Source organism: Sciurus vulgaris (genome assembly GCF_902686455.1).
Source record: "Sciurus vulgaris genome assembly, chromosome: 4".
Taxonomy (NCBI): domain Eukaryota; kingdom Metazoa; phylum Chordata; class Mammalia; order Rodentia; family Sciuridae; genus Sciurus; species Sciurus vulgaris.
In genome coordinates, this window is record NC_136464.1 from 120,623,446 (window position 1) to 120,648,884 (window position 25,439).

The following is a 25,439-nucleotide window of genomic DNA, read 5'->3' on the forward strand; positions in this document are numbered from 1 at the left end:
AAACAAAAAAGGAGGACTGGGGAGGTGGCTCAGTGGTTAAATATCCCTGGGTTCAATCCCCAGTAATCCCCAGCAAAAATTAAAAAAAATTAGAGAAGAAAATATTGGAAAAATATGCATAAGCATGAATTATAATTTTTAGAAACTTTATTCATAAATGTATTAGAATAATTTTTTTAAATAAAGTGAATTTTTAAAAAATTTATATATTTAGGTGGGCATTTGCTTATATGCATTTTCTATTGTTTTTGACTGATTTCTAAAAATAAACCAACATTCTAGATGGTTTTTACACATTGATGAAGAATTATTCCACACTTGCAAATACATGAAAAAAATGGCAGTCATCAAAAAATTTAGTAAGATATATTTTAAAATAATCGATAATTTGTTGTACATGTGGCTAGTTAGCTTTTGAAACACAATATTAATTATCTATTGATTTGACAAAGTATCAAACTGGTCATAGCTATCAGAAAATATATTATTAAAAATAAAGAAGATGCAATTTGAATAATAATTATACAATATTGTGTCATCAAATAAGAATTCTATATTGAATTACAACTGGAGAGAAAAGGAAAACTGTAATAAAAAAGCATAACTTCAGCAAGTGAAGTTATGTGTATATGTATAAAGTTATATCTAGGATAATTAAAACATGATATATCTTGATTAAATATTCATATTAATATAATATGAATTTGGAAATGATAAAGCACAAATACTTATAATTATAAGTGTCTGAAAATAGGATAAGACAACAACAAAAACAAAAACAGAATTTGATGTTCAATTTTTACCAATTTCTTGGAAAGAGAATTCTTTCTTGGTTAAGAAAAAAGAAACTATATAAAAATAAAGAAAAAAAGATTTGGCAAAAATTTAATGAAGATTGAGCTTCAGTTTCCTTTATTAGCAAAGACATTTAGGGAGGTTTTAGGGAAAGTCTAGCAGTGTTTTCCAGTCACATTCAATAAAAATCTAATATTGTTTGTGATTTAGGCCCACAAAACCTAAAATTTGGTCCTGGAAATAGGGTAAGAAGACTTAGAGAATAAAAGAACGTATAAAGGATTTACAAATACTTTAAGTTCCTTAAAAATAAGGGCATCAGTCTAAATAAGAATATCAATAACATTAATAGACACAATTAAATATACTTCTTTGAAAAATCTTTTGCTTGCTAAAAACATTTCACAGTGTCCCACTTCTGCAATCTCAACAGTGTTTGTAAATTGGTTTTGCATTGTTGCAGAAAGTGTGCATTTTAAAGGCATTCTTTCTATTTTCCCTACATCCAGTCCTGAATCCAAACATTCAATGCCTCCTGATTTTATGGCCTGGTTTTGTTGACTCTTTTCTCTGGGGTCTCACTCTGATCCCAAAACTGCCGAGTAACTTAGATGCTTGAGATGGAAAAAGCTTTGTTTAAGCTTTATTTAACCTACTCAGCTCACCAGAGTTGGATAGGCATTTCTTAAACACTCTTTTCAATAAACTCAATAAAAGGGTTATGGAGCCCTCAAGCAATTAATGGTAACTCTATGCCAGCCTGCATAAGAATTCAATAGAGAACTATAATATGTCTCTGTCAGGAGATTTTACATATGTCCCTATCTACTGCATTTCTAACAAATGCAGTAAAATAGTTCTAAGTCTTGGGTTTATATTGTTTTGGCTTCCGTTTTATTTTTGAAGGCTTAGTTGCACAAATTATCATCCCATCTAATTTTATTCTATTGTCTCTTCTGTGGTTTAATGGATTTTAAAAATCTTTCTCCTGTTTCTAATAGAGATGGCTTATAATGTTTGTTTCCTGCAAAAGAAATGTAGGATTGCTCCCCACCCTCAATCAAGATATACTTTCTCTGTTTCATTTTTAGTCACTTAGGGATAAGAAACCAATCACTTCACAAGAAATCCAATGACATAAATCTTAATAAGCATAGGTTCAACAATTAGATGGCATTAAAATGCAAGGATATTATGTGATATGTGCTTGTAACAATGGCAACATGACAGACATACCCTGAGTGAGGGTCACATAATTAATTAGAAGAAATTCCAAGATTGGGATTCCTCACACTGGAAAGTGTCCATGTTTTACTACCCACAAGTTTCTGGCTCAGTATTGGGACATATTCTAAAAAAAAAAAAATGCATATTAGGAAATAATTGGTGGATCTCCTCAGATTTGAAGATGTGATATTGATCCAGGAGAGAAGAAAAAGAGATCATTTAAAGTGCTATTTTCAGAATTTTTGTCAGGTGGAAAATTCTCAAAATCAATGCAGTAATTAATGTGTTTTAATATGATAATTATTAATAATCTCAAATGAATTAAAGCTACGGAAAGATAATTCAGAAGAAGTGAAAAGAAGCTTCATGAGCACAGCAAATAGAAGAGAAAGACGCAAGAAAAAGAGGAAGTAGGTGGAAACAGGTGGGTGATATATTGGTCAGTGAGAAATCCCATAGGTGAGAGAGGCCAAAGTATGTTTAAGAAAAGTATGTTTAATATTCATTATTTATTTGTTTACTCCATGACATTGTAATCGACTTTCATTACGTCAAACACTTTGTAAAGATTTTATGAGTAATTATCACCAAATAATTAAAGAATACTGACTTTTTCGTAATTGAATCAACATGGTAGAGACAGAAGTGAATGTATCTTTAAAAGGAAAACTGGGAATCTGATCAAATTTAGCAAAAATCAGTCTCCATTCTAAGCTATCCCTGGTTGTGTGTAGTCCTGGTAAAAGACAGTAGCTACCCTCATTATGAAATCTCAATCAGTTCTTCACTATCCCCCCACACACATGGTTTCTAATAACAGTTAGCCTCAATCTACAACTTTTATCTCCTATGACTCTGAGTCTTTACTGTGAGATGTAAGAACAGGGGGATGATGAGATGCCATATTTATTAGAGCAGTTCCAGTGTGGAATTTAAGTGTGCTTGCTCTGCCTGTTTCTTAGTCTTCTTTATACTTCCCATTTTCAAAATCAATGTTTTTGTTAGTTATGTGAACTGCAGATAATGTTTTAATAAATAGGATCAGTTAATATCTTGCTTAAATTCAGAGAGACTAATTTTTGTGCTTGCATTAAGTTCCCAGAACTGTTAGAAGCATGCATTGGTACTCAGTCCCAGCCCCCATGCCACAACTTCCGAGTGGTTGAATTAATTAGTAGATCCAACATCCAAACCCAGGTTTGAATTCAAATGCCAAAGCTCTATGTTTCAAGAGATTATTCATTTCCAGTAGATTAAGAGAGAATTTAATTTAAGTGGATCGGAAATATGCTACATGCTATTTAAGTCAGAATTTCCCTTCAATATTCATTATGCTCTGAAGATATGTGATTGTAAAGCTGGAAATAGCTTCAAAGAAAGAGCACTCCAAAAGGTTGTTGGGCAGATAAGAGAGATAGTATATAGATAAAAAAAAAGATACCAACATATCCATACTATAACATGTGAAGTATACACCAGAACCATAAATAATAGAGACTGAATGCCATCTCATGTAATTTATTTATGCAATACATAAACAGTTTCAGAAATCCAAAGAACTTGTTTCATGTTGATTCACTTACATTTAATATTATTTAAGGTGTCCTATGTGAGAAATTTTGAAAATGCTAATCTTAGTATTTGCAAAATAAGAAATTGAGACAGAGAGAGGTCCTATTTCCTGGTCTTGAAATGACATATGCATGCTGCTAAATTTAGTAAGAGACAGATATAAACCAATATCCTTATTGATACATTCTGGACCATACTTTTGCCAAAATCTATACAATCAACCTCAAAATAGTCATTAATATACTATTTTTAAAGAGGGGAAAGAATGGTATATTTTTTTCTTACACAAAAAGGCTAATTTCTGGCAAACTGGATCAAAATACTTTATTAATCCATTTAAGGGCTATAATTCAAAGGAGACTAAAAGCACATGTTTTCTTTTAAAACTTGACTGTCAGTAATAAAATATTAAATCTGGAGCAATTTTGTTCATACATAGTTCAGGTTTCTTTAACACATAGGATTAATTATTAGTAATAAAGTTCAATGAGTACTATGCAATTAATAGAATTAGTACAGCTGGGACATGGGTACAAAATGTTACAGCAGATGGAGACTATGTATACTGCAAAAAGAGTCCAATTGGCAAGCAGAATAGTTAATAACAACAAGAGAAAAATATATAAACAGTAGTCCATTAATCATATTAGGATGGAAAGTAAACCAAATAATCCTATTGATGTGTTTATGTATACTGAACTAGAACACAGATAAAGTGTTCAAGACAGGATACTACAAAAAAACTAAAGATTTTTAGTTTTTGAGAAGTCTTTAATGAAAAAAGAAAAACTAATATTAATAGGGGCTACTTGCCAAACAAATGATAAGCTTGATTTCAATTACAAAGTAATAGATTTAAATAATAAAGTAATGTCAATATAATATACAGCTATATATCCATTCTTAATATTTTGTAATATATTTTTTAAAAATCCTAAAGCATTTTTTGTCTAAATGTAGATTTTTTCTAAAAAAGAGTCAACTCAAGGATAGTAAATTTTAAACATAAAGTTTTATGACGTACAAAGCAGTTCTTAACGTATAGGTTTATGGTCCATTTTTTTTTAGTTGATCCTTTACTAAACACTGTTTAAAGCACATTTTATCCATCATCTAATCTTCATAGCAACACTGAATAGCAGGTAGTACATTACTACCTTATTTTAATAGTATGAAAAAGGGAGAAAACTAGAGAGGTAGAGCAACTTGCCCAAGATCACAGAGTTATTACATGCTAGGGTAGTTATGATTTGAATCTGGTATGTACTCCAAAGACTTATGTGTTGAAGGTTTGATCCCAAGGCAGCAATGTTCAGAGATGGGACTTTTGGGAAGTGATTGGATCATGAGGATTCTGAACTTACCAGTGGATTAATATGTTGATAGCTGAGTGAACTATTGGGAAAGAATGGAAACTGAATGTCACCAGGCATGGGTAGAAGTAGTAGGTCACTGGGAGAGTGCCCTGGAAAGGTATTTCTTGTCTCTTGCCCTTTCCTCCCTTCCTTTCTCCCTGTCTGTCTCTTTATGTCTCTGTCTCTCTGTCTCTCTCTCTCTGAACTGAGTAGCTTTCTTCTGCCACTCCCTTCCACCCTACTATTTTCCTTCATCTCATACTCAAAGCAGTGAACTATGAACTTAAACCTTTGAAAAATGAGCCAAAAGAAGTCTTTCCTTCTTTAAACTGTTTATGTCAGGTGTTTTGGTCATAGCAAGAAAATGATGACTAACTCAATTAGCAATACAATACATTTTTCCATGACATATATTTATAGTAGGTATGTTTGTTCTATAGAAAAAAATTCTAGACAAGGAGTTTTTAAAGTTATAAAATAAGCAGTTACCTCATTCTTAATAAGTCACCTATACATTAAGATATTTTAAAAGTATAAGCCTGTTGGATGAAACATGTCCTAATTATTAGAAGTTTTCTAATGAGAGCTCTGAATTCTCTAATGAGATTAAAATTTCTATCATTTTAGAAAAACAAAAGGCATAACTAATGGTAATGAAAATAAGATGACATTTAATAGTTTATTGATATTCAAATTTTAATAGTATGAAATTATAAAGTAGATGTTACTGGATTTAAGATATCATTTTGCTTAAGTCCAAGCAAATAAATATTGAGAGCTAAAAAAATAGTTTTTTACAAATACATAATTTAAATTTGGTCCAAAGGAGATTTTAAAAAGTAACTCAAAACTATTACTCAAAATTAAATGGATGTTATAAAATAGCCAACTATATAAACACAATAGAATAAATATTGTTGTAACTGAATTTTTTAAAACCTTTAAAGACTAGAACCTCATGCTATTTAAAACGTTTAAGAACACAGAGAATTGAAGAATAAAAAGCCTTGTATATAATTTTTCACAAACACAACAAACTATTGACATTTACAGTGAGCACTCACAGTTAAACCAAAAGATCATATAAATCCAATTATAAATACTTGAGCAAGAATTTTTAGAAGATAACTGCAAATGGATTCTAAAGAAAGCTAAGTGAATAAATAGTATTTTATCAGAAATAAAAGAATAACTCAAAATTATAAAATCTAACATACAATTCAAATTGTGAAAATGACAGAAATAAAATAATACTTTCTGTGGATTTTGCTAACACATTTAATACACATTATATTAAAAAGTGAATTGTAAAAGTATTCATCTAGGTTATCTTCGTTCAGAAAATATGAACAAAATTCATATTGTAAGTTTCCCAGTGAAGTCAGGACCAAGCCAAGCAGGCCCACCATAATCACTACAATTTAAAATTGTTCTAGAGTATAAATAAATGCAATTAATTCACAAAAATATAAACATTTTCAGAAATAGACAAAACCCTTCTGCTAATGAAAACTAAAGAAAAACTTTTGAATAAAGTAGTCAAAGAGATGGATGTATAGGACTGGTTAAAAAGTAATCATATATAATCCAAAAAGCAGTTAAAAATTATATATGAAGAAGAGTTTCTATTCACAGTAGCAAACACACACACACACACAATCTCAGTAAATAGCAACAAGTATTAGCAAGTGCTAAAGAAGTAAAAAATAAATAAATAAAATAAAATACTAATTAGTGTCATTAACCAAGATGTAATGAAAGAGAATATATAGCCTGTTCATGGAAAGAAGCACTCAATACTGTGAAAGTGCATTACTTAGTTAATTTAGTATCAAATATAAATACAGCATCTTTGATAAATAGACAAATTTTAAAAGTATACATAAGAACAAACATTAGAGAATAATCATGGGAGTTCTGACATATAACTAATTCTGCAGTTACTAAAATATATGCTAAAATTATATTATTAAAATAGTTTGGTATTACAACACTAATTGTTTCTTGTCCCTTCAATCTGTTTTGTACAATGACATAAGGTTTAATTTGTCTTAAGAGTATGGTATCCACAGCTGTTATCTGTACTATATATACCAAATAATCGATCTACTGGAAAATATTAGAGAAAGACTACCATTGTGTATTATTTTATATGTGTCATACAAATTGTCAGCCTTTCATTGCCACCTTCACCAGGGAATATAACTCAATTTATTAGGGTTAAGCTTTTTAGTTAAAATCACTTTCCAATTATTCTTCCCCAGAGTACCACTCTCATCACCGTGATTACATTTCAGTTGTTCCAGAAACTCTTTAATCACTAATAGTATATTTTTATCATGAAATCTTTACATATTTCTGAACTTATTCTCTATATTGCTTTACAGCCCTGATAATAGAGGTTTAAAATTACGCTACCAGGAGAAGACAGACTGGTATATTAGCCACGCACAAAATAGTTTAGAACATTATTCATGAACTTAACAGTTTGTCTGCAGTTCACATGACTGAAAGAGTAAGTAGTAATGATTCTTTCAGAAACCACTAGTTCTATTAGTCTTCCAGTGTTTTAGGAGCTGGGTTACTTTTTCTTCCTTCATCTATCTCTATGTGTCTTGGGTGTTTTTTGTTTGTTTGTTTTTCTCTTTTACTAGTGATTAATTATTTTTGTCCAGATGATAACTCAGTTTTAGAGGCAATGATACTGTTAGCCTCTGCAGTCCCTATTGAATGTAGCCTTATTTACATTGACTCCTTGGTTCAGGTTCTATGTAAATAGAAAGCATCTGAGAAGAGGAGTGTGTGACTTGGTAGCCTTGTTCTGCCTTGAAATACCTGAGTACTTCTGTCTGAGGGAAGAACGTTAAGTTCATGTCAGTTGTTGAAATGACTTTTATGAAAATCAGTAACTTACAGTAACCTTTATTAGTTATCAATTATAATTTCATTCACTCTAAATTCTTTCTTAGAAAATACCAGAGTGTATTTTGGAAATCATTGTAATGAAGACTATCTACTGCATAATAGATTAGAATTTTTATGACTTAAATTTTATCTTTCTGTCAGCTTTCAAGAAGGTTAATTTTTGTTTTCATAGGTTAACTAACTTTAGTGTCCATAAATGGGTTACTACTATATGAGTAAGCATTATTTAAAATCTTTATCACTCATTTATATCATAATTTCCTACAAAAATGTACAATTAACTTCTACACAAATTAAATACTATAAAACATATGCTTTATATGTATAGAGAAGCAGTTTTGTAGCATATTTAAATATATAACATTTACTTACCTACTATGTTAAAATTCCAAATCTATAAAACTATAAAGTCTTTTTACATAAAAACCTATTTATATATGTATATATGTTCTGCATATAAATATATATATTTCCCTGTATATAGTAGCATGCTCAGAAAAACATTAAATATCTGTAAGTAGAATTGGGTAACTATTTAAAATACTCTGGTTATCTATGTAGAAGTTAAAATAATAAATTAGATTTGTAAATATAAAAATATGATCAATATAGAGATCTCTACATGTAAGTATATGTATGTGAAGAAAAGGGTCTCTTTCATTCCACATTTTCAAAATGATTGCATTTCTTTATGTTTTCTACTGATTGGAAGCTCTAGGAAAATGTGAAGTAAAAATATTGATAATAACTGCCCTTGTATTCTTCCTGAACTTCAGTGGATAGTTATTTGTATTTTCCTGGTAATTATGCTCTTTTTGCAGTTTGCTTTCTCCTTATTTCTAGGACATCAAGATTTCTTTTTTTCTTTTCCAGAGCATAGATAATAAACACTATTAGAAGAATCTTGTGGATAATGACACTTTCTTCGTTATTTTTGTAATAAGTTGATTGACATTTTTTGGATTATTATACCTTATGCTTTCTTTGGTTTCATATATATATCAGTAAAAACTTAAGAGAAACAATATCATGGATTGATAGCAAGAAATCTTTTAAATGAAAGATTACTTTAAATATTATCAATAATAAAATACCATTTATCATAAAATATTAATTGTTCATTAAGTTTTTTAGGATTTTTTGGTTATATCTTTTTGTCAAATTATTTTATAGAAACTCAATTTTCTGATTTATAATAAAAATTAATAAAACATTTAGTATATACAGATATTCAATAATACTGCTCCTATAAAGTAAGATTTCTCTTATTTATTTTCATATTTGCAAACTGGTTTTGGACCAGAAATTGATGTATTTTCTATTTTTTTCAGACAGATCCTGATTGTTAAATGTAATGATGATAATAACAAATATAAGAAAGAGCAACTAAATGATTAAAATCCATGTCATTACTCAAATGTGACTAAATTCTGTTATCCCCAGAAGGATGATGAGAAGTAGCAACATTTTCTATTGATCTCTCTCTTTAATTTATGTAAAGGTTTCCCAGACTCTTCTTATCAATATCATTATTCAATTTTTAAAAATTAGATATTATGTTCTCCTATTTTAGAATTTACTCATTTCTTTTATATAGTTTCTGTTTTTCTGCTGAGATTTCCTACCCCTTCTTTCATTATCAAATTATATTTCTTTATATTTTTTAGGACAATTATATTAAGCATTTTAAAATCTTGTCTACTAAGTCCAACATCTGAGTCCTCTCATAGTTCATCTCCATTCATTTTCATTTATCTTTATCTTATAATGACTCAGATTTTCATGTTTCTTCATTTGCTCGTAATTCAAACAGTTGTGCAATGTATTCTGGATATATTACTGAAATTCTATGCATACACATTCCTCCAAAGAGGTTATTCATTTTATTTATGAAATAGGTGGAGCTAAAATTCCATTTTACTTCTTTTAGTCTTAGCTAGGATAATGAAATCTGCCCTGTGTAAGTGTGGATTAAAAGTCAGGCAGATATTTAGAATGGATTTATATACATAATTTGATTTTCCTTCTACCTGTCTGGATCCTGTGTATTTGTGCCTTCAATATCTAGTTATCCTAAGTGTAGTCACACTAAACCTTATATTCTGGTTCTCTAAGCTGGTTAAGATTGCAGGTTTTGCATCAGGGATTTAATGTGATATTAGTCATGGTCAACCTTCAGCATGAAACTTATCAATAGCATAATACTACATGTCATGGAATTTTCATTCTTCCATGTGATACCACTTTTCTAGAATATAATTCCTTTTTTTCACCTTCCTGTGTTACTATTATTATTTTTCACCTTCCTGGGTTATTATTATTATTATTGTTCTCATTATTATTGTTATTATTGAATTTTATAATTGTTATCTTGCCTTGATAGTATATTCTTTCCAGAAGCAGATTCTATACAATTTTTTATCTTTAAAACTTCTTAATTATGGAGTAGCCTGAGCAATGCAGAAGTGTTTGTAACATATTCAATGAATCTGGAAAGAAGATATCTAGACTATATTATGGGGAAGGGTGCTTGCATAAGTGGCTTGAAGTGTACTTCAAATTATCTGACTTCTTAAAAGTTTTATTTTTTGCATGGCAAAGACATTTGGAAAATTGTATTCTTGATGCAGCTTCCTAGATTTTATGTAATTTTTTCTTTTCTTCATGAAAAAAAAATCTCAATGTTGTTTCATATTTAATGTAACCAAACAATTATATTTCCAAATGACTCTTTTTTTTTATTGTAAACAAATGGGATACATGGTGTTTGTCTGTACATGGCGTAAAGGCATACCATTTGTGTAATCATAAATTTACATAGAGTAATGTTGTTTGATTCATTCTGTTATTTTTTTCCCTTCCCCCCACCCCTCCTACCTCTCTTTTCCCTCTATACAGTCTTTCCTTCCTCCATTCTTGCCCCCCTCCCTAATCCTAACTCTAACCCTAACACTAACCCCTCCCACCCCCAACTATGTGTCATCATCCTCTTATTAGCGATATCATTCCTCCTTTGGTTTTTTGAGATTGGCTTATTTCACTTAGCATGATATTCTCCAATTTCATCCATTTGCCTGCAAATGCCATAATTTTATCATTCTTTATGGTTGAGTAATATTCCATTGTATATATATATCACAGTTTCTTTATCCATTCATCAATTGAAGGACATCTAGGTTGGTTCCACAATCTGGCTATTGTGAATTGAGCAGCTATGAACATTGATGTGGCTGTCTCTCTGTAGTATGCTGATTTTAAGTCCTTTGGGTATAGGCCAAGGAGTGGGATAGCTGGGTCAAATGGTGGTTCCATTCCAAGTTTTCTAAGGAATCTCCACACTGCTTTCCAGAGTGGCTGCACTAATTTGCAGCCCCACCAGCAATGTATGAGTGTACCTTTCTCCCCACATCCTCGCCAACACCTGTTGTTGCTTGTATTCTTGATAATCACCATTCTAATTGGGGTGAGATGGAATCTTAGGGTGGTTTTGATTTGCATTTCTCTTATTACTAGAGATGTTGAACATTTTTCCATATGTTTTTTGATTGTTTGTAGATCTTCTGTGAAGTGTCTATTCATTTCCATAGCCCATTTGTCAATTGGATTATTTGCATTCTTGGTGTAGAGTTTTTTGAGTTCTTTATATATTCTGGAAATTAGTGCTCTATCTGAAGTATGATTGGCAAAGACTTTCTCCCACTCTGTAGGCTCTTTCTTCGCATTGCTGATAGTTTCCTTTGCTGAGAGAAAGCTTTTTAGTTTGAATCTATTCCAGTTATTGATTCCTGCTTTTATTTCTTGTGCTATGGGAGTCCTGCTGAGGAAGTCTGGTCCTAAGCCAACATGTTGAAGATCTGGACCTACTTTTTCTTCTATAATCTTCAGGGTCTCTGGTCTGATTCCGAGGTCCTTAATCCATTTTGAGTTTAGTTTCGTGCATGGTGAGAGATATGGGTTTAGTTTCATTCTGTTGCATATGGATGGGAATCAATCTCACAAAAGAGGTGAAAGACCTCTACAATGAGAACTACAGAACACTAAAAAAAGAAATTAAAGAAAATCTTAGAAGATGGAAAGATCTCCCATGTTCTTGGATAGGAAGAATTAATATTGTCAAAATGGCCATACTACCAAAAGTGCTATACAGATTCAATGCAATTCCAATTAAAATCCCAATGACATACCTTAGAGAAATAGAGCAAGCAATTATGAAATTCATCTGGAAGAATAAGAAACCCAGAATAGCTAAAGCAATCCTTAGCAGAAAGAGTGAAGCAGGGAGTATCACAATACCAGAACTTCAACTCTACTACAAAGCAATAGTAACAAAAATGCATGGTATTGGTACCAAAATAGAAAGGTAGATCAATGGTACAGAATAGAGGACATGGACACAAACCCAAATAAATACAATTTTCTCATACTAGACAAAGGGGCTAAAAATATGCAATGGAGAAAAGATAGCCTCTTCAACAAATGGTGCTGGGAGAATTGGAAATCCCAATGACTCTTAATAACATAGATGGTTCAAATTTTTCTTATTTTTGTAAGTGCTTGTGGTTAAACCTAGGGCCTTGAATATCTAAGCACATGCTTTATCATGGAGCTACATCACCAGACCAAGTACTTGTTCTTTCATACATATCTAGAAAAAAAATTGCCTCTTCTTGCATGCTTTCCATTTTCTTGCCCAAAACACTATTATGATATCTTAAGTATTCAGCAGCCAAGATTTTTACAAGAACTTAAGCTACAACTTGAGTAAATTAGCATGAGAATAAATATCACAAGCTAAGAGAGTAAAGCAGAAAGATGGAAGAAGTATGAATGTGATTGGCACAATTGAATGAATTTGTTGTATGTGAACACCAATCTCCAGTCATGTGAGAAGGAGCAAATCCTATTTATTAGTCCATCATGGGTCTGTACTCCATTTCACGAAGCCAAATGAAATCATAATAGGAATAACTGTTTTTTATCAGTAAGAATTAAATTTATTTGATTCTCTTTTAATTTTTTTATTTGTTATAATTAGTTCTACATGATAGTAAACTGCATTTTGACACATTGTACACAAATGGAGCACAATTTCTCATTCCTCTGGCTGTACATGATGCAGAGTCACACTGGTCCTGCAGTCATACATGTACATAGGGTAATAATGTCCATCTCATTCCACCATCTTTCTTACCCCCACACCCCCTCCATTTCCCTCACTCCCCTCTGCCCAATCCAAAGTTCCTCCATTCTTCCCTAGCCACCCCCACATGGATCAGTATTCACAAATCAGAAAGAACATTCTGCCTTTGATTTTTTGGGATTGGTTTATTTTGCTCAGCATGATATTCTCCAGTCCATTCATTTACCTGCAAATGCCATAATTTCATTCTTCTTTAAGAATGAGTAGTATTCCATTGTGTATATATACCACATTTTCTTTATCTGTTCATCTGTTGAAGGGCACCTAGGTTGGTTCCATAGTTTAGCTATTGTCAATTGAGCTGCTATAAACATTGATGTGGCTGCATCACTGTAGTATGCTGATTTTAAATTCTTTGGGTAAAAACCAAGGAGTGGGATAGCTTGGTTCCATCCCAAGTTTTCTGAGGAACCTCCATACTGCTTTCCAGAGCAGTTGCACCAGTTTTCAACCCCACCCGCAATATATGACTGAACCTTTTCCCCCACATCCTCACCAACATTTATCATTGCTCATATTCTTGATGATTGCCACTCTGACTGGAGTGAGATGGAAATTCAGTATAGTTTTGATTTGCATTTCTCTAATTGCTAGAGATGTTGAACATTTTTTCATATATTTGTTGATCAAATGTACTTCTGTGAAGTGTCTGTTCAGTTCTTTATCCCATTTATTGATTGGGTTATTTGTTGTTTTGGTGTTAAGTGTTTTGAATTCTTTATATATCCTAGAGATTAGTGCTCTATCTGAGGTGCATGTGGTAAAGATTTTGTCCTGTTCTCTTGGTTCTCTCTTCACATTATTGATTTTTTCCCTTTACTGAGAAGAAACTTTTTAGTTTGAATCCATCTCTTTTGTTGATTCTTGATTTTACTTCTGAACTTTAGGAGTCTTGTTAAGAATGTAGTTCCTAAACCGAATGATGAAGATTTGGTTCTACTTTTTCTTCTGTTAGATGCAGGGTCTCTGTTCTAGTGCCTAAGTCTTTGATCCACTTTGAGTTGAGTTTTGTGCAGTCTGAAAGATAGGGGTTTATTTTGCTATATATGTCCAGTTTTCCCAGCACTATTTGTTGAATAGGCTATCTTCCCCAATGTATGTTTATGGCACCTTTTCTAGTATGAGATAACCATATTTATTTGGGTTTGTCTCTGTGTTTTCTATTTTGTACTCTTGGTCTACATGTCTATTTTGGTGCTGATACCATGACATATTTGCTACTTTAGCCCTGTAGTGTAGTTTAAGGTCTGGCATTGCGATGCCTCCTTCTTCATTTTTTTTTGCTAAAGATTGCTTTGGCTATTCTGGGTCTCTTATTCTTCCAAATGAATTCCATGATTGCTTTTCCTATTTCTATGAAGAATGTCATTGGGATTTTAATAGGAATTGTATTAAGTTGAATTGGTAGTATGACTATTTTGAAAATAGTAATTCTACCTACCCAAGAACATGGGAGATCTTTCCATTTTCTAAGGTCTTCTTCAGTTTCTTTCTGTAGTGTTCTATAGTTTTCAGTGTAGAGGGAAAAACTGTTTTTTAACTGCCAGTCACTTCCCTCCACTTATACTTGCATTTCCTCATTGGGGAATGCATAATTATTTATTAGTGCAAAACTGATATCTCAATGTGTTGGTATTTTGCTTTTATATAGAGTGACTTATTATTATTTTATTACTGCTAATATTAAAGATACCTGAGGTTTAAAGAAGGATCCAAGCTTATTTGTAAAATATGACTATGCTAACAGATTTACATTCCCATATACTTTTGCAAGTAGTAGATAAAGAAGTGAGTGTAGGTCTGGGAATATAGTTCAGTGATAGAGCACTTGCCTAGCAGGCCCTGGGGTCAAAATACAGCACTAAAAAAAAAAAAGTATTTGAAAATACTTTATTAGTTAAAGCTGATTATGCAGGTGAAGAAATGCAAATTTGTCTATTTAAAAAGCCAAACAGACCAAAAAATAAAGTTAATTAGCAAATAGCAGTAATAAACCATTTAAATCACTGACTTAATTGGGTTTAACATTTAACATAAAATTAAAAAGACAGTTAAATACAGAACTTTTTAACATTCAAGAAAGAGATGGAATAAACTGCTTATATTTTCTGTTGTTAATTGTAGAATGTTTCCTATCTCTCACTTATTGACATTAGTTTTCTTACATATGCTGGAGAACTAAACAAACTATGAGTTTTTGTCCATTTACACTTTGTAGAAATGGTAAACAGAAACACGTTCCTCATTCTTTTCAATGTTAATGTTGGACTTTTAAAATTTTTAGCTTGTTTGTGTTTATATTTTAATATTTAAAGTAAGCATTGCATTTTATTTTTGAAAATAGATCATTATTAATAATTAATAATTATTTTTATTTAATTTTTTAATTTAATTATTTTTAAATTTCAGATTCTCACTTACTTTAGTATTTGAGATCATAGTAAGCCAATAAATTACTACAGGAAAATTACTACAGGATGAAAAACCTTAAAAAAATATGAATTCAGTTTTGCTTTAATATTTTACAATTAGTAAAAACAACCTATAACTGCATGCTTGGAAAAATCAAATTATTACATAAGAGAAAATAATCAGCAGATAAATACATTAATAAGATAACTCAGATGATGATTGATAACATCCACACAATAAAGTAAAATGAAGTCATAAGAAATATATGGGAGAGCATATATTTTATAATGTGCTGAGGGAATGCCTGTATCATAATTCAACTGAAATATTTTCTTAAGATTAGAAAATTTCTACTTATTTATATTTAGGTTTACCACTTTTTTCCTCTTTCATTTCCATGTCTCCTGGAAATGAAATGAAATGTCTCCTGTTGAGCTTAGGTGGTGAATCTTTTATTTCAGATATTTAATATTTTATTTCTAATATTTCTGTTTGGCACTTAATTTTATTATAGATCTCATATTTATCTGCAGCTTTTATTTCTATTTCTTGTATAATTTTGAAAGTATCAACTTTAGTTCATGGGGCATGGCGATAAACTGCTTATCTTTGCTTTATAATTTCAACATTTAAATCATCTTGAGGTTGGCATTTTAAATTATTGCTCTTTTAGAATTGGCTAGATTTTCCCAGCTGTTTATATATCAAGTGATTCTGGATTATATCCTGGACATTTTGAATATTATGTGTAAAACTTACTTCAGTTAAAATCCTTTGAAGATTATTGTATTTTATTTTTTCTTGCTGGTTTTAGAAGGCAACTGACGTGTTTTGGCTCAGAACAAAATTTTTGATTTGTCTTCTGTACCAGTGCTTCAAAAGTCAGTCCAGTCTTAAAGTCTATACTACACTGTTTGAATTTCCTTGGGCATGTAGGCTTAGGGATTTACCTAAGATTTAGGAATTAATGTGTACTTTATTTCATACTCATGCAACCTCCTAATATTTCTTTAAAATATCATTATACTACATAACATGAAAAGTACATAGCATCACATAATGTAGACAATAAAAGTGTGGAATAATGCAAAGTATACCACATGAAAATTTTTGAATAGTAAAGCACTATTGTAAAATTCTTTTTGTGCACTTCAGCATTTTGAAGGATGCTTTCAGAATGAACCTTTCTTTATTCAAATTTACTTTGTAACTATGTGTGAAATATTTTGGTACAATGAGGAGGAACAATATCAAAACAATTACTTTTTCCTGTTAGTAAACTTTGTATGACTTTATTACTCATAATCTAAATTTGGACAAAGCAATGGATATAGCAGACATTCAATACTAAGCTAGATGGATAAAACCCAATCTATACAGCAATATATTTCCTGGAATTGTTTTTAAGAAAAATCACACATTTTTCCATGAACTTTAGTTCTCATGTACAATATTAACCTTAGAATTTACAGGTCAGGCATTCCTATCCTCTCACATCATTAATACTAGTCAAACCAGAGAATTAAATTGAGGTCAATAAACTTCTGGTGAAAAAACTAGACATGTTTAAAGAATCATCTAAATTTATAATATTAGTTCTTTTGTACATTAGCTAACAAGGGATTTAATTATATTAATATCATTAAATGCCTACTCTGTGTAATGATCTATAAAAGGACAACAAAGATGAGAGATATATAGGACTGTTCAAATTAGAATCTTTTTTTAAGAAAAATTATAGTTTTTAGTAGTATATAAAATACTTAGAAAGGTAATTTAAACACCAGCAACTATTTAAGAATACTAATATTTATTAAAAACTTACTATGCACCTGGTCTTATTTCAGAGTTTTTATTCCATAACATATGAAGTAAGTAATATTTCTCCAATATACAAATGAAGGTAAAGACTCCAAAAGTGTAATAAATTTCCAAAATAGAGTCGATATTCAGATTTCTGTTTGAAGCTTGAAAAAAAATTTGCAGTTTTCAACAATATTTTGGAATACTGACCATAATTGTTGAAAAGAAAATGGCACAGCATTGAGAAGAAAAGGTAGCTACTTGTTTTATTGCCAGTAGATTGCGGAAGTGATAGATTTAATGTAGGTAAAATTTCTTTAGAAATCAGAGGAGACAGCATTATATTTAAGTTGAAGAGTTAATGAATTGTTCAAGAAACTACCAGTCTTGACTTATAGAGCATCCTTGGTAGAATGGTAATGTAGGAGAGAAGCCTGACCTGAGAATGGTGTTTCTTATTCATTAGGCAATAAGGAATGATAACCACTGAATACACTGAGAAGAAGGAAGTCATACTTTATCAAGGTGAATAATAGTGTCTTAGGTCAGATAACATGGAAATGAAGGAGAGTGGAGGAAAAAATCTAGGTAGAACACTATCCTAAGTTCAGGCAAGATGATATTAAAGGGTAGACCAATGTGAGCAATATTAGGGGAGAGAGCATTTATGAGATTATAAAACTTGTTAAGTATATTTTATAAAATGTGGAGAAGGAAGGGTTCATTAAATAATAAAATTCATGTTGTAATTGAGAAAACACAAGTACTATAGAGAGAAATAGAGAAAACAAAATAATTGGTTATGAGAGGATGGGTACATCAGTTTGAGATGAGGATGGATGTGGATCTATCTGTTAAAGCAATGGCGATTCTCTTGGATTTAGCTGAAGATCTGGGTAGGGTCAAATACCTCAGTGTGGGAGGCATCTACAGACATATTATCACTGAAATTCTTAAAGCAGATATAATCACCCACAAATAAACTCTAGAAGAAGCAAGGGAAAATAGAAAAGCACTTGAATTTAGGATTCAGGAAAAATAAAAAAAAAATAAAGTATATATTTTATATACATTAATACATATAAACTGGATTTTTTCAAGAAGCAGGAAATTAGTAGTAACTCACTTTCTTAAGGCTTATATGCTATCATGTCACATATACACATGTGCACATGCACACTCAAAACACACACACGATGCCTTTAGAGAAAAGTGGATCTTTCTAAAAGGCTAATTTTTTAACAGTGAATAGTATTTTTATCCTTGGCATGAAAGCTTTTAAAATGCTTTGGGATATTGTTAATTAGTAAATTGGGGTGTCTATGAATCAAGTTAAATGCTGAGAAAAATCACAATGCAGCTTATTACATATAGAGATTTAAGGCCATAGCTTAGGTATTCAATAAAAGCATACCAGGAGCCTCCTAGGAAAACTGAACACTGGTCAATACACCTAGGAACTATAAACCCACAAGAGGTACTTGGATATTTCTCTAGGGAAATGTAATGTGCTTACTCAATCATACAGAGTATTCTGTAAATTTTAAATAGCTCACTTATTCACTAATAATACTGAGGTTTACTTTTGGTCACACCCAAGAAGAGGATTATGGAATTCTCATACAAGAGTTCATACACATAAAAAGCAGATATGTGCTTGTATTAACTGAAAACAGAACTGCACAAAGGCTGTGTGGGCTTTGAAGCTGAATAGCTTGTGCTTGTCTCTTGGCATGCACACTCTCCCAGCTCTGCAGTGGTGGAAATGGTCTACTGTCTCATAGGGTTTTTGTAAGGGTTAAATTAGATTATCTATGTGAAGTGTCTGAATAGTGCCTGGTTTATGGCAAGTATTCAATAATTTTCACAGCCCTCAATAATGAAGTTTGGAAAAGAACTTCAAGAATATTTTCTTAAAGGGTTATTCAATTATACATCTTCCTATGTCAATTCTTTGTATTAATTCTTTAGTCCTGATTAGCTCTGTTTGAATTATTATTACTTAGGAATTTTTATTTATGTAATTTAATATTTCTAGCATAAAATGAATTATCTTAAAGTTTTTACCTCTTTTGTTATATACCCTGCAGGTACAAGTCAATTGCAGAGGGAAGTAATTTTATATGCCCTGGGTTTGTCTTTTGTTCCTTTCTCACATCCTTTTTTTATATTTCAAAATTAAAATTTCTGGCAAAATGAAAAGCCCAATCTGTTTGATTTTCACTTGAATCATATTTTGCCTGAAATTATTACTGCTAAAACTGTGCTTTATTTGCAAATATTTCATTACTTTAATTTTAAGATTATACACTTTGTCTTCCTTGCCTGAAACTCTGTCTTCCAAGTGGCCTAGTCTATTGGTGATGCTTTCCATTGAATTTTTAATTTGGTTTATTGATTCTTTCATTTCAAGGATTTCCATCTGGTTCTTTTTCAGAATTTCTATCTCCTTATTGAAGTGATTTGTCACTTCCTGTGTTTTCTCTCTAATTCCACTCCTTATATTGTCTTTTATCTCATAAATCAGTTTAACTATGAATTTTCTAAATTCCTTCTCTGACATTTCCTCCATTGTGTTGTCGATGGAGTCTGTTATTGAGACATTTTTGTTTGTTTGGGATGGTTTGTTCCTTTGCTTTTTCCTGCCCATCTATCAGTATTAATTTGAAGCAACATGTTTCTAGCCAATGAATTTTATTAACACTGAAGGTTTCCATTACCTCACAGTTTAAGGGGAGACAAATAATGAAAACAATCTGTTTCAGTCAGCTTTTTCACCCCTGTGACCAAAAGACCTGACCGGCACAATTATAGAAGAAGAAAATCTTATGTGTGGGCTCACGGTTTCAGAGGTCTCAGTTCACAGACAGCAGACTCCATTCCTCAGGGCTCAGGGTGAGGCTGAACATAATGGCAGAAGAGTGTAGCAGAGAAACATAGCTCACATGATGATCAGAAGCAGACAGAGAGAGAGAGAGAGAGAGATCTCCACTTGCCAAATACACTAATTAACTGATTGGGTTAAGGCTCTTATAACTCAATCACTTCTCCTCTAAACCTTCTTGCATTGTCTCACACATGAGCTTTTGGGAAATACCTCATATCCAAACCACAACACAACCAAGGTAAACAATATACAGCATCAAACTAAATACTTAGTTCCTACCATGACATCTACAGTGTTCATTGGCACTATAAAGAGAAATGGTATGATCAGCAATTGCCATGGGTAAAAATAGTAAATTTGCAAACGTGTTCACAATTTCAAAAGGTGAACAGGGACAATGCAGAAGAGATGTAATGTGTCATGTTTATGAGTGAGGAGGGGAGAAAATAGAAATAAAAAATTAAAGGAAGAGTGAAAGGAAAAATATAGTTTGTTAGCAAAAGAAAAGAGAGAAAAAGAATCAAGGGAGACAGACAAGTGAAAAGCAATTCAAAACAAAACACAGAGCCATGAAAAATAACTGCCTTTAAAAAAATGCTAGAAATGAGAAAAGAGAAACAAATATAAATATATACATAAATGTCCATGAACCATTCAGTACACAAATTAACAGAAAAAAGAAGAAACAAGAAAAAAGGGGTTCTTAATGAAAAAATTAAGGAATCGTTTCCATTGTGGTGGATCAAAATTGTCAATGAGAATATATGTTCATTATCTGTGTCCAACTGTTTTTTCTTGAGGCATATACTGTACACAAGAGTAATGACCATGGGCTATCAAATCCTTCCTCTTTTTGTGTTGCTCATCAAGTTACCAGTTGGAATTCAGGAATTTTCGGCTTTCCTTCTTGGCAGTTTGAGGTAGAGGAGGCTGAAAAGTGTCTGCTCCACTCTCAGGGTGGAGTCCCTATAGAGTTCTGTGAGAGGAATTCCCAAAGGTGGGGCTCCTGAAGGTGGGCTCAGGTCTAGGCAGGACCCAGTTGCTTCCTTGAATGGAGATTGTTCTGGAGAAATTAAATCAGCACACCTCCAGGGTCTAGCAGCTGCCAGTCGATGCTGGGAGACTGTATCCTAGGATTCTCCCCTGGGTTCTGCTCATCAGGTAGAGGAATCAATCCCTCATCCACTCTGCTGCCTATGGACCCCACCCTTCCCAGCCTCAGTCCCCAGGCTCTCAGTCACTCAGGCCCACAGGTTCAAATTCTTGACTTAACCCCAGCTGGTCCTGAGACCTGCCAGACTCAAAGTAGGTGGAGGAAACGGATGTATCTCAGGCCTCCTTGTCCTCTATTCCCCTGGGTAAAATGCTATCCATGCCTGATCTTCTCCTAGTCTCTTAGGTACAGTCTAGTTCGTGGGGAAGGTGTCTGCCAGGCCTGTTTTGGGGAACCAAGCCAGATTTCCTGGGACTCAACTCCTGGTGCTCACAGCCGCTGGCCACTGCAATGAGGTGGCAAGATGGATCCTTTCTCAGCTCTCAGTGGACAACTGGAAACATTAGGTTTCCCATACAAGGATATTGTGCAGTACAACCTCTGGATCTGCTTGGCAGTGTCCGTGATTTCAGATATCTGTGTACCAAGACAGCCATGGTGCCAACTGAAATGTGGCTTCCCTTAGTTCCCTCTCTACTTTGCCCATGGTGGGTCCAGCAGCTGCCATTGCCAGTGGTAGGCTTTCTTTATTTTATTGTATCCAACCTTTTGAGTTCTCACACTGCTCTATGTGTCCAGTATTAAATGCCAGTTAAATCCTCTTTCACCCACATCACTGAGAAGCTGTTTATCTACTATCTTGGTCTCATGCTATGGCGCAGCTTGGAAAGCAACCTCCTTTCCCACCATCTTCTGGTTGATCTCTTCTTAAAAATATGTTTTTTGCTCTGTCAGGTATTTGAGGCTGGAAAGAAGATTTTTATTTCTTTAAGTCAATCTCAACAGATTTCTGGGAATGTCCTAAAAAGGTGTACAGTCCGTTTTGGTGTTCTTCCCATGTTGCATGCCTAGGTTTCTATTATCTGTTCCTGGAAGGTAACTCTAGAGGAAGTATACTTTTGTCTATGACACCTTCTTCAGAGCTTGTGGGTGTTCAGTCACAGGCATTAGGGTCCATCAACATTTCTCCAAGGGTTGTTCTCTCTTGCCTGAAGGATCAATCACTGTTTTCTTACTCTCTGGACGCAGGGAAACCAGCACATTCCAAAATTGCTTCTCTATTGTTACCTCTTGTAGCTCTTAAAAAATGTTAATATAGCCGTTTAAAATTTATTAACATTAACCGCATCTTGACAGGTACTACATCATGTTTCTTAAAACAGAAAAATATGACATATTTTCTCTTTTATAGTAATCTTGAAAAAATACAAATAACATTCTATAACACTATATATTATTTTATAAATTATCTCTAGTTAAATAGTAATATAGCTATGCATTTTTCCTTCTGACTTTCAACTTTTAATTTCAATAAACAAAATTCCATTTTGCAGTTGGTTTTGAAAGGTAATGGATGGGATTAGCAAGTAAATTTTAGAGGTCTCATTCTGATAAGGACTATAAAACATTTTGTTTTGAATAATTCTGTGGAGTAAATTTACTTCTATTATATGAAAGAAAGAGTTGAGGTTCTAAGTATATAAGCAGTTTTCCAAAAAAATAAAAAAGCCAAGTAATGCTACATGGTAGATCTGGGATATAAAGTGTGCTGGATAAACATTCTATTTCACATCAACAATTAATGAACAAACCTGCTGAGCAAAATATTTATCTTACTTCTTTTAAATACTATACAAATGTCATATATTACAATGTAAAAATTTATATGCCTACAGAGCAGACTCAAAAACAAGCTTTTAGAGAATGCGATATATCTACATTGTAAAAGGCCTATTCAAAATGTGCACAAAAATTTTTACTCTGAGACAAAATATAAAAGACCAAAATGTTAATATTACAATAAATAATTGCTCAAATCTATTTTTCTTTATTGATGAAACTGATACGTTTATTTTCTAAACTGAAATATAAAAGATTAAAAATTTAAATGTCATAACATATTTAGATTTTCCTATTGTTGCCAGTTTTAAAAAATATTCAGAATGTAAAGGTTAGAAGTAAAATGCATCTTAAATTAATTTGTATTATTAGGCAAGTTATAATTTAGCTGAAGTGCTGAATGATGTTAATACGTGCAAAATCATTTCATAATATTTATAGAGAGCAGAGTTGAGCTTCAGCACAGAGAGGGAAATGAGATTCCCAGATCAATTCCAAACTATTGTATTGTTTGTGTTTGTTTCAAATGCTTCCTCTGGGACTTTTTGGATTGTGGGGTTCAGGGCAACTATGCTTTCAATCTACATGGAAAATTTTAGGATATAATTATTAGTAAACATGATGTGATTTTTCATAGTTGAGGCAAAAGTCATTGGGAAATCATAATGAATTGTCATTTTTTTATAATTTAAATTGGATAATTTTAAGGGAATTATATATGTGAATTAACAGTGAATAAAGTCAATACAGGCTATTATTTTTTTAAATTGCCATAATTTAGATTACAGAGTAAATAATATAATTATTAAATGAGTGTAGCCTCCAAATAAGTTGTGAAGATATATTCCTGGAAAAACAATGTAGTTTATTTTTTTAAATTATATTCTTCAATAACTGGAAATGAATATGACATCTTCCAATCAGATAATCTGTGGTTTACATATGCTCTGGACGATCAGAACAGACTTGGTTTATAGTAATCCAAACGAAAGGTGCAGCATTATATCTAGGAACATTTGTCCCACAGGACAGAAGAGGGGAATGTTTATTTAAGGATTTCATTGAAAACATTCTTGTATTGGATGAGGTAAGTGACATATACTTTTGGGAAAAGGTAAGATCTCTAATGTATCTTTAATTAAGTTACTTAATTTTCTGAAAGCTAAAATAATATTAGAAATATAGAATATTTTAACTAAAGAATATTTTTGTTATAGTCTAACTTAAACTTGTTAAACTTAACTTTTATGAAACTATCTTTCACTATAGCATGCATTCTTAATTACTGGGGGAATTTTGTTTAGTTCAAATCACTAGCTTTACCCAAACTTAAGAAAGTGAAGGCTTTCTCAAAACTAACATTGCCAGAGACTAAACTGTTAATTTTTGTTTTAGCTGGCAGATCCTGCATTTTATTGTTCTCAGTGTACTAATGTCTGATTGTGTAACTGCTTTCCCTCTGGAACTTCTATAAAAATAGATGCATATCTTAAAAAGCTGTCTAAGGAAGTAAAGTTTTAAGTAAACAATACAATAACTTGTCTTAATCTAATCGGAGTTTTCAAATATCACAGAAACAACACAGGCAGTGAGACTGAATTTTTAGTTAACTACTTCTTTAAGTAAATCAAACAATAGTGCCCCAATTTTTTAAACTATAATAATATAGCGTGTTTGAAATTCTCATAAGTATAAAGGTTAGAATTTTGTGCATTTATCTTGATTCTTTAAGTGCCTCTCACACAAACTTCAAGCTAATGGACAATGCATTAATGAATGCATAGAATCATAAGTAAGTTAGTAAACACAGAAGCAATTTGAGAATTGGAATATAAAAGATATATAGATAATGACACATTTCAAAGGAGAGTTTGCAATAGTTATCTTCCAAGCAAAGTGTAAAGCTTGATTGAACAAAAGATAAAGTTAATGCTATCTAATAAGAACAGACCATTATAGATCAGTGAAACTGCAAAACAGAATTATAAGACAAGGGGCTAGCCACATTATCTAAATTAACATTTTTTCCAGCATGAACAAGAAGGGCCACTGTAGGAAAGCAAGAGCTAAATAGTATGGCCTGCATTTAGTCAACCTGAAGTAATTATTAATTTATGGTTGTCTGTGATTTTAATGAAAATGAAAGCTGTGAGGAAAGAATTGAAAGAGATAATGTGCCGTGAAATTGAGTTTCATTTATTTAGGGGCCACCTTTTCCTTTTTGGTTGTTGTTAAGAGAAGAAAGTTAATGCAAGATGTCCACATTAAATTTTCACTAGGATTATGTAACCACCAAGCTAAATGGTAATCATTATATTTGAGCAGAGTTAATGCAAAAGAAATTGAAGCCTGAATTTAAGGCCTACTGGCAAGGGCATGAATAAAAAAAATAGCAATGGGTCAAAATTAATGCCACAATAATAATTATTG